General features: G+C 45.8%; 1 pseudogene; it reads left to right on the top strand.

Moving 5' to 3' along the window:
- The first annotated feature begins 232 nt into the window (after window positions 1-232).
- LOC142586945 (uncharacterized) lies at window positions 233-2,340 on the top strand (annotated as a pseudogene).
- The last annotated feature ends 7,257 nt before the right edge of the window (window positions 2,341-9,597 follow it).

Below are 9,597 nucleotides of genomic sequence, written 5' to 3' on the forward strand. Positions count from 1 at the left end.
GCCACGGGTCCCGATCGAGTGACCAACAGAGTGCTCAAGAACCTCAACGAAGCGGCCATCGAAATGCTCGCTAACTTCTACAACAAGTGCTGGCAAGAAGAAAGGCTGCCCAAGCACTGGAAAGCAGCCAAGGCGATCCTCATCCCAAAGCCTGGCAAGCCGCCCCAACATAGAGAACCTCAGGCCGATCTCGCTTGCTTCGTGCGTGGGAAAGGTCCTCGAGCACGGTCTCATGAACAGGTGGCAGCGTTACCTGGAAGAATCGGAGCTTTACTCAAACTCCGTCATTGGGTTTCGGAAGAAGCTCGGGACGCAAGACGCCATGATCTTACTGAAGAACGAGATCATCGACGATACGACGGGCACCAAGAACAACAGGGCCATACTCAGGCTGGATTTGAAGAGCGCCTTCGATAAAGTGAGGCACTCGGCTATGCTGGCCCAAGTATCCCGGCTAAACATGGGCAGAAGGACATACCAGTACATCAAAGAATGGGCAGTGTCGCAACTACGGAGGTCTCGGTGATCTCCCCGCTACTCTTCAACCTCGTGATGATCGGGGTGGCCAACCGGCTAGAAATAGTAGTGGGAGTCCGGCACACCATCTACGCCGACGACGTTACGCTATGTGTACCGGGAGGAAGCGACGGACACATCGAGACAACGCTGCAAGAAGTGGTCAACGCCATCGAGGAGCAGATGGGCGGGCTGGACTCGTTTGCTCTCCGGCCAAGTGAGAACTGCTGGTGATTCCACCGACAGGAGCGGGCAGGAAAAGAAAGAATATGGAAGTCAAGTACGAGCGTCCCAAGATCACGGTCAAGACAGCGGGAGGACAAGTAATACCGGAGGTCGAGAAGATTCGAGTGCTCGGGCTGCTCATCCAGTGGAACTGAGTCAACAGTGAAACGGTCAACAAGCTCGCGGGCAAAACGGCCGCGGCAATGAGACTCATCAAGAGGGTGTCCAACAGAAGAGCGGGGATGAAGGAGGAGTGCCTGACTAGGCTCGTTCAGTCCTTCGCAGTTGGCCACATAACGTACGTGGTCACCTTCCACAACTGGAGGCCGAGCGAACGTAACAAGGTAGACGCCACCATACGCAAGGCGTATAAGGCGGCACTCGGTCTCCTCGGGAGCATGAGCACCGAAAAATTCATGACGCTGGGAGTCCACAACACGCTGGACGAAATAGCCGAAGCACAGAGAACGGTGCAACTCGAGCGTCTCTCTGAAACGAGAACCGGAAGACAGACACTGCGGGACTTTGGTCTCGAGCCGAGGGAAGGCAAGCAGCAGAAAGACGTACCTATACCGGATAGCATCCACAGAAAACTCAGGGTCTACCCGATCCCGAGGATCATGAACTCGGAGCACAATAAGGAGGGGAAGTTGGGGAGGGCCAGGGCTCTCGTGGACCTCAACGCCAGAGAAGAAGGTGCCGTCTACGTGGACGCGGCGGAGTATCGAGGGAGCAGCGACGCATACGCGGCGGTGGCTGTCGGGGCATCGACGGGTGTAACGAAGACCGCGGCGAGCGTCCGGACTCGAGAGGCGCACCGGGCGGAGGAGGTGGACATCGCCAAGGCATCCCCGACCCCGGATGCACTACAGTGTTGTGACTCTAGAACGGCAGTGAAGAACTACGCCAAGGGCAGGGTATGTAGTGAGGCCGCGCGCATACTGGGGGGAGGGGGGGGGGGGCGCAAGGCCGAAGACATCGCACGCAAAAGTGCTGTGGTGATCAAGTGGTTTCCGGCCCACATGGGAAGTGACGTGTCGAAACGCGGGAACGTGAACCACAACGAGACGGCCAACTCGGCCGCGCGAGGGCTAACAAACCGCGCAGCTGCAAGCACTGCCGACTCGGAGTGTTGGTCGCGGTGTAGTGCCAAGGACAAGATGACCACTTTCAACGCAATGGTGAAGTGGTAACGACTTAACAGACAGACTATGCCGCCACCTCACCTGGGGCTTACCCGGAAGGAGGCCGTGTAATATAGGCAATTACAGACGGGGTCCCTGCTCACCCCGGTGCTACCTAAGCACATGTGTCCGAGCGTGTACGCGAGTGGCGTGTGTAGACTGTGCGCGAAGGAGAGAGCCACCGCGGTTCACATCCTTTGGGACTGTAGTACAAATCCGCGAGAAGCCAGCGAGAAGACGACGATCCCGCCGCAGCTAGAGGCTGCAACGAGAAGCTATGACAAAGAGAGACAACTCAAGGCCGTCCAGCCGGTCTCGGCAGCTCTCGAGAGGCAGCGCCCGCGCGAAACCGAGGAGAAGGGGGACAGCACCCCCAGGAAGGGGGCGGGCGGCCCTCTCGGACCCGCGGAAGTAGCGAGGAACCAAGACCTCGAGGAGCACAATGCAGGAGACTGACGTAGTGGCCGCGTCGCGGTGAAAGCTTGTCATCCCTGCGTGGAGGGAGTCTAACCGACTCTGCAGGCATTTTCACTAAAGTTGTTCTCTCTCTCTCTCTCTAACCAGACTTGCTTACGCCTAATATTTAGAAATGCTCTGCGCACTCAAAATAGTTCTTTCAGTTCTGACAACCCCCTTGTCTTTTCCTCTTTAACTTTATCTAAGTACAGGATCTGTTAACAAATTCACGTAGAAGTTTGACCTAATATTGACTAGGCATCGTATAATTCTCGAATTGATTATTTTTTATGATTGAAAAATCGTATTTCTCTGCAAATGTCATTGTCTTTGAGGTGGCGTGATAGTGATGGTCTCGGTAAAAAACATTCGTGTAGGTTTATCACCAGTTTTGCAACAGCTGCATATAAATTTCGAAATACTTATGAAGCAGCGACGATCTTTTTTTTTGTGGTTGTGTAGTGAGTATTTGTTCGTAATCTTGAAAGCTATTAGCTCTTCACAGTATATAATCAGTATATAAAGCTGCGCCTATCCCAACCTAATAGGACAACCCCAGGTAACCAAATGCATGATGCCGTATGCAAGCGTAGCAACACAAGGACAGAGATAGAAATAGAGACGCACATACAGCGCTCTTTCTACCTCTGTCGTCGTGCTGTAGCGCTTGCACACTGTACGATGAATCCAAACTAACTAGCCCGCCAACAGATTTTAGCTAAGGTATTTAGCTAAGCCTTCAATCGACTGTAGTACCGATTTTCCTGAGCCCCTTTCTAGTGCTGCTGAACCTTTTGTCGACCTCGTAGTATTCCATGATTTAGCTCAGTTAGTAAAAGAACCCACGCGCATTCAGAATGATACAGCTTCAATTTTAGATCTATTCCTTGTAAGCAATGGAGTGCTCAGTCATGATCCCGAAGTACATATTTTTGACGGAATATCTGATCACAAACTGATATCGTTAACAGTTGACTTGGCCGTCCGACTGAAACCAAGAAAAAAAGGTTCCTCGTTCCAAACTTTTCCCGCGCTAAGGACGTTGACATATTGGACGCCATGGATAGGTCGCTGGATGATTTCATACTTCTTTCTGAATCGGGCACGTGCTGTGTAAACGAGCTTTGGTGCTTCTTTAGGAACCAAGTCTTAAAATGCGTCAGGGACTTTGTTCCAATGAGACTAAGCATTCAACAGCGCACATGCCCATAGATTACAAAGGAGATAGTGCGGCTGGAATGGAAGGCTAAACGAATAAGAAAACAGAACCGTCCGTGTACCACAGAGGACAATGCCAGTAAACTTTCCAACATACGTCTGCAACTACAGGAAAGCATTAAAAAAGCAAAGGAATACTATCAAAGTATACGTTTGAAGAATTTTCTGCTGTCTTCCCCGGCAAAGTTCTAGCGTCATTTTTCTTCGAAAAAGCAACCCCTGTCTAGTTTCTGCATCGACGAGGATACCGTAACTGATCTACGGATGGCGACGGTCGTAAACCAAGGTACCTCCCAGTTGATTGCCCGCCAATTGCAGATATCTCAGTGACCGAAGAAGGCATTTTATCTCTCTTGTTAAATTTGAATACAAAGAAATCGCCTGGAATGGATCGCATACCTACTGCCTTTCTCGTGAGATATGCCGAGTGGTGCTCAAAATATCTGTGCATCATATTTAGCAAGTCTTTATCGCGTGCGGAAGTTCCAGATGACTGGAAGTACCCAAAGGTTACCCCGATACCCAGATCAGAAAACAGGTCGCTTATCACTTCGTACAGACCAATTTCATTGTTACCCACATGTGCAAAAACCCTTGAGCATATTATATTTAAACACATTTCTGTCTTTCTTAATGACAACAATATCATTGATCCCAGGCAGCATGGGTTTCGGAAGGGACTGTCTACAACAACACAGCTACTGGAAACTGTCCACGAACTCGCAGCAGTTCTGGATAAACAGGGCCAAACTGATTTATTATTCATAGATTTCGAAAAAGCATTCGACCACGCGTCTCACACTAAACTGCTGCTAAAGCTACAAACAATACTTAAAAATGATTCTTTGATTTCGTGGATTTCAGCGTATCTGTCGTTACGGCGGCAAAGTGTGTTTATTGACGGCGCGCGTTCTGGATCAGCACCGGTTCGATCGGGCATTCCACAGGGGTCCGTCCTTGGGCCTCTTTTCTTTCTAACCTTTGTCAATGAATTAATAAAAGAAGTAAGTGTGAAAATACGTTTATTTGCAGACGACTGTATACTATATCAAGAAGTTAATAGCGTAAATGATCAGGTCCGCTTGAATTCTTCACTAGTCAAGGTAGAAGCGTGGTGTGACACATGGCAAATGAATATTAATGCAAAGAAAACGGTTGCTATGTCAGTAACACGAAAACGCCACCCCTTAAAATTTTCTTACAGTTTCAGTGGTAATAATATATCTACGGTTAGTAGCTACAAATACTTAGGCCACGTAATTTCATCTGACCTTAGATGGTACGATCACATATCTCATATTTCAAAGAAGGCAATGCGCCAGCGTGGTTACTTGAGAAGGTTGCTTCGACAGTCCACACAAGAAATGCGTCTTTTAGCGTACAAAACGTATATTGGGTCAATTCTTGAGTACGCCTCGGTAGTGTGGGACCCGTACACCCTGAAAAACATTACTCAATTGGAAAATATTCAAAGAAAATCTGTTCGATTCGTGTTTAACTTTTATAGCTGGCCCGTATCTTCGACCGTTCTTATTAACGAAATTAACCTGGAAACATTAAAATTAAGGCGATATTGGGACCGTCTGAAATACATGTATTTACTTTAGCATGATATACTGGGGATAGATAAGTGTATGTACGTTACTTTAGTCACTAGGCGTGCAACACGATTTGATCATCAGAAGAAAATAAAGGAATTTTCTTGCAGAACAAACGTATTTAAAAACACATTTTTTCCTCGGACGATAGGGGAGTGGAACGCACTCTCTGCGAGTACAGTGGAATGCCCGACCGTCCAGTCATTCTGCAACCAGCTGAATAGCATTTAGACTATATATTTGTATATGTGTGTATGAATGTAATTTTTCTTTTTCCTTTTTGATTTACAATATACGGAAGTGCTATTTTCGCTTGCTTGTCATTACTATTTGTAAATTTCTTGCTGCTCAACCTACGGAGCGTGCGCGATGTCTTTCAGCATACCACTATGAATGCGAGTCCTTGTTGTCAATATTGCGTTGTCATCAATATGCTCTGTACAGCTTTTGCGGTTCAGCGAATATCCGTATTTTAAAATATATTGAAATTTTGTGATGCTTTTTTCGTTGGAGGGCTCTGTACGGCTTGTGCGGATCAGGGAATATGTCTATTGCAATGTATTGAATTCTTGTAATGATTCTTCCTGTTAATTTTTGTTTTGTTCATCTGTATATCGCGCTCTCCACTCCTGCCCAAGGCCTAAGACTAGGGCCGGCAGTATCCTGTAAATAAATAAATAAATAAATAAATAAATAAATTACAACTGGCGCCATTCAACGGAATACTGCGAGCAGTGGGCGCCCCACATACTTTACAAATAAGAAGAATGTCCAAAGCAAGAAAAAGCCATTGCTGATCTATCTTTATGGAAGAAATGAGTCCAAGACGCCTAAACGAGTTTCTAAGCCAAATCTAAGCTGCAGAAGGCACGCACCTATTTAAGTACAGCTATCGTGACAGTGCCTGCGGAAGGTAATGCGCATGATAGAAAATCGCTTTCTATTGCTTCAGATTTCGTAATCAGATGGTGGCCTTGGCACGTACATCCCCATAACTTAAGTCTTCATTAAATTTGGAACCGGAAAACGTTTCGCCATATACGTAACCCTTGGTTGACAAATTAGGGCCGGAAGATGAATTTTGAAAAAAGAAATACGCGTAAATTTCCTACAGTCCCTGCTGATCCCCAATAATATGCGTTTCATCCAAAAATATTGAAGCTTTATAAACAACTTTTCTAAAAACATGAAAAATGCATACATTGAAAAAAATTAACAATAGAGATTCTATGTATAAGGCACATTGCTTTGCGGGGATTTACTTGGCTCTAAGAACCTAAAGTTTTACATAACAGATGACAGCTCAAAGGTGGGTAACTAGCGACGCACTTCACTGAACACCTTGCAATTCTTTTGAGTAGTATTCAAACTTAGAACCGGTAACCTTTATGCGTGCACAAAATGTAAACACACCGTTCTTGAGACATTTCGTGGCCAACAGAGTTCATGCCCTAAATACTAGCAAGGTATGTGGTATTGAGGGTACCCAGAGTAGACCAAATAAATTTCCTAATTACCTTTTAGCAGCAACACATAGCAAGTAAGTTTTGCTTGTGTACCGGTGTATTCTTGACGAAAAAAGAATAAACCAGGGCACATATTTTATTCATATCTGGGGACAGAAGTGGAATTTCAAATTACCGAGCAATGCGTCTGCCTGATGCCATCTCGAAATGATTTGTATATTTGAACTGATATAGGGTCATTTGATTTGGTGAAACAAATTCCGTGCTTTCATGCAATCATGTTGGCTTGGGCAAGTACCATAGAAGCCATTATAATTAAGTTAGCATCATTATGTTTTACGCTCAGTTATCGATTCCACCATGGCCTTTGACAGTCCCGATCAGGGTAAGTTTTACAGCGTAATGAGTTATGGGCTCATTCAAATAGCCGTTTCTGTTGACGATGGTGTCCTCCACCGCCGCCGCCGGTGTTCGGAGTCCGTAGCAGCTGTCGTCGGGACTGAGAAAAAAATACTCAATTCTGCCGGAATTGAAAGCGGGTTCGCTGCGTGGGACCAGCTACTTTACCACTGAACCGCGTCAGCGCTTGCTAGCATCCCCCGGGAAGTGCAATATAAACGCCTTTTTTGCGCGCGAGGAGACTCACGATGTCACATGCGCGCCGCCTAGCGTCGATGCCTGCAGATTTTGCATTACAGTTGCATATTATCACATCGGGTAGAGTGAAGCATAGCAGATGCACAGCTAGCAGCATAAGGCAGATAAGGAGTTTAAGGGAAGAAAATGTATTTAAGGAGAGGCCTACATTAATAATATAAAATACGTTATGCACATGGCAAATTCAAGCTGGGTAGGTGTCTACGTCAACTGCTCGTTTCATAGGAGACACCTATAAATCATCATCATCACCATCGCATTGTCGCACTTGCCTTGCGATGGGCGATGCGCACCGCGTAGCGTAGATATGAACGCACTTTGCATTACAGTTGCATTTTATTACAATAGGAGGCACCTCATGTAGCAGATGCCTATAGCGCTTTCGAGAGCCGCGTGGCGTGACTTGGTCAATTTAAACATAGTAGCTGGCTATTTTTCACCCCCCTGTTTTGAAAGATGCCAATAAACCTTCATTAGCATCGTCATCAATAGAAACGGACCTTGTCACGGGTCAAGCAATGTGGTATACGCTCCAGATTGTCGGGACACCTGTGCTCACTATTCGGTACACCCTATGGCGCCTCCTCGCTAGGTACGAACCACTGGAGCATCCAGTGGTTCCAGGCAACATTGCGCTCAGCAGATCAATGCGCAGATTGCAGAACAAGCCGCAGCGAAAGCCGCAGCTTGTAGGCGCAGCGTTTTGAGACTACACTCCATGTCCTTCTTGTTGAAATGACGCGAAGACTGCCGCGAACTACCTGTAGTGCGTGGGGTCAAAAATAAAGCTCTTGTGAATCCGCTACTCCAGCTTGCGCTGTGACTGCGTGCGTGCACCGCACAGACCTGTAACTTTCTTTTCTCGTGTCTAGAACATTACTGTTTCCCTAGGATGCCGTTTTACGTTCTGCAGCTGGACGTAAAGAAAGGAAATAGTATTTCTGCTTTTGATTAGAATATATCAGTGTTGCTTAATTTAGAAGCAGCCGTCCACCAACGAAGCATAACATGCGGTTCACAGACGCCTAAATGATATACCGAGCACCAGTTGCTTAGCATACTAAGTACTTTATTTAGATGATACAACTATTCCGGTTGCGTGATGTATTTTATCAGATCTATCTAAGGTCGCTCCTGGTAAGCTCTTTATAAGATGTTCGGATTCCACTTTGAGACTTTGACTTTCCTCTATCATTTAAATTTTCGCACAACTTATCTAATTATCTGTCTTTGTCACAGCCTTTCGTGGCCTTGTAGGCGCATGCGCAGTTGAAGTGTATATAAATTGTTCTCTAATAAATAACTTCGAAGGGAAAGTAGCATTTGCTAATATCTTCCTTCGTCTTTGTTGTCAGCGCGTTGATGGTACTAGCCAAGAGGAAAGTGACTGAACTGGAACAAATCTACAACACCAAGTAATTTTTCATTTTGAAGTGACAACTAACCACACGCCAAGTACCCCGGTAGGTTATAGCCTTTTTGAAGCAGCAAGACGTGTGACACATATAGGTGTGGCTTGTGGCACACTCCTGTTCCTGAACTCATGAACCACAAAGCGTGCACACACGTTGTGGAGTGTAGTACTGAAGGTGTGCTCTCTGAATAAGTAGGGCCGGTTTCACTGAAATGCAGTCGGCATGACAATAGTGATCACGTTCTGTGGCAAAAGTGGTTGATTCGTGTGCGTTGTTACTATGTGGTAGAAAAAAGATTTGGCGTGAATATATTAAGGAGTTAGAAAACACATGAGACCGGCTCATAACAATAAACCTTAAAAGGTATAACAACCGAAGCAACTAGAACGGGCAATAACCATTATATTGTATTTACGAAATTTAGACAACAGCATTATATGCGATATCAAAGAGCGTATTGAGTTTATTATTTTACGTTAAGAATAAGCCACTACTTTAAAGGAATATTTTAATAATCTTTTTTAATAGAATGAAAAGAAAGAGGTTGATGGTTGAAGAGGTTGAAAGAAAGCATACCTGGTCGATCGAGTCTAGCCTCCACATCACCGGCTGCACACGCTCCTTGAAAAACGAGTAATAAAGTCAGCAGGAACATATTTGGATGCATGTTGATAGAAGTCAATACTTCTGTCGGGGTTACTCGAACTTGTTCGGTAGAACTGTGCGAGAAGCAAAAACGCGACACTTATATATGCTTCAAAATTTAGACCTTGTGCACAAGAGGAACATGTCAGAGCCAGCAACACGTGATATTCTACGATGCGTCTACGGTTAAAGCTTTTCACAAGTTTCAAAAGAACGT

This window comes from Dermacentor variabilis, chromosome 7 (assembly GCF_050947875.1).
Source record: "Dermacentor variabilis isolate Ectoservices chromosome 7, ASM5094787v1, whole genome shotgun sequence".
NCBI classification, from domain to species: domain Eukaryota; kingdom Metazoa; phylum Arthropoda; class Arachnida; order Ixodida; family Ixodidae; genus Dermacentor; species Dermacentor variabilis.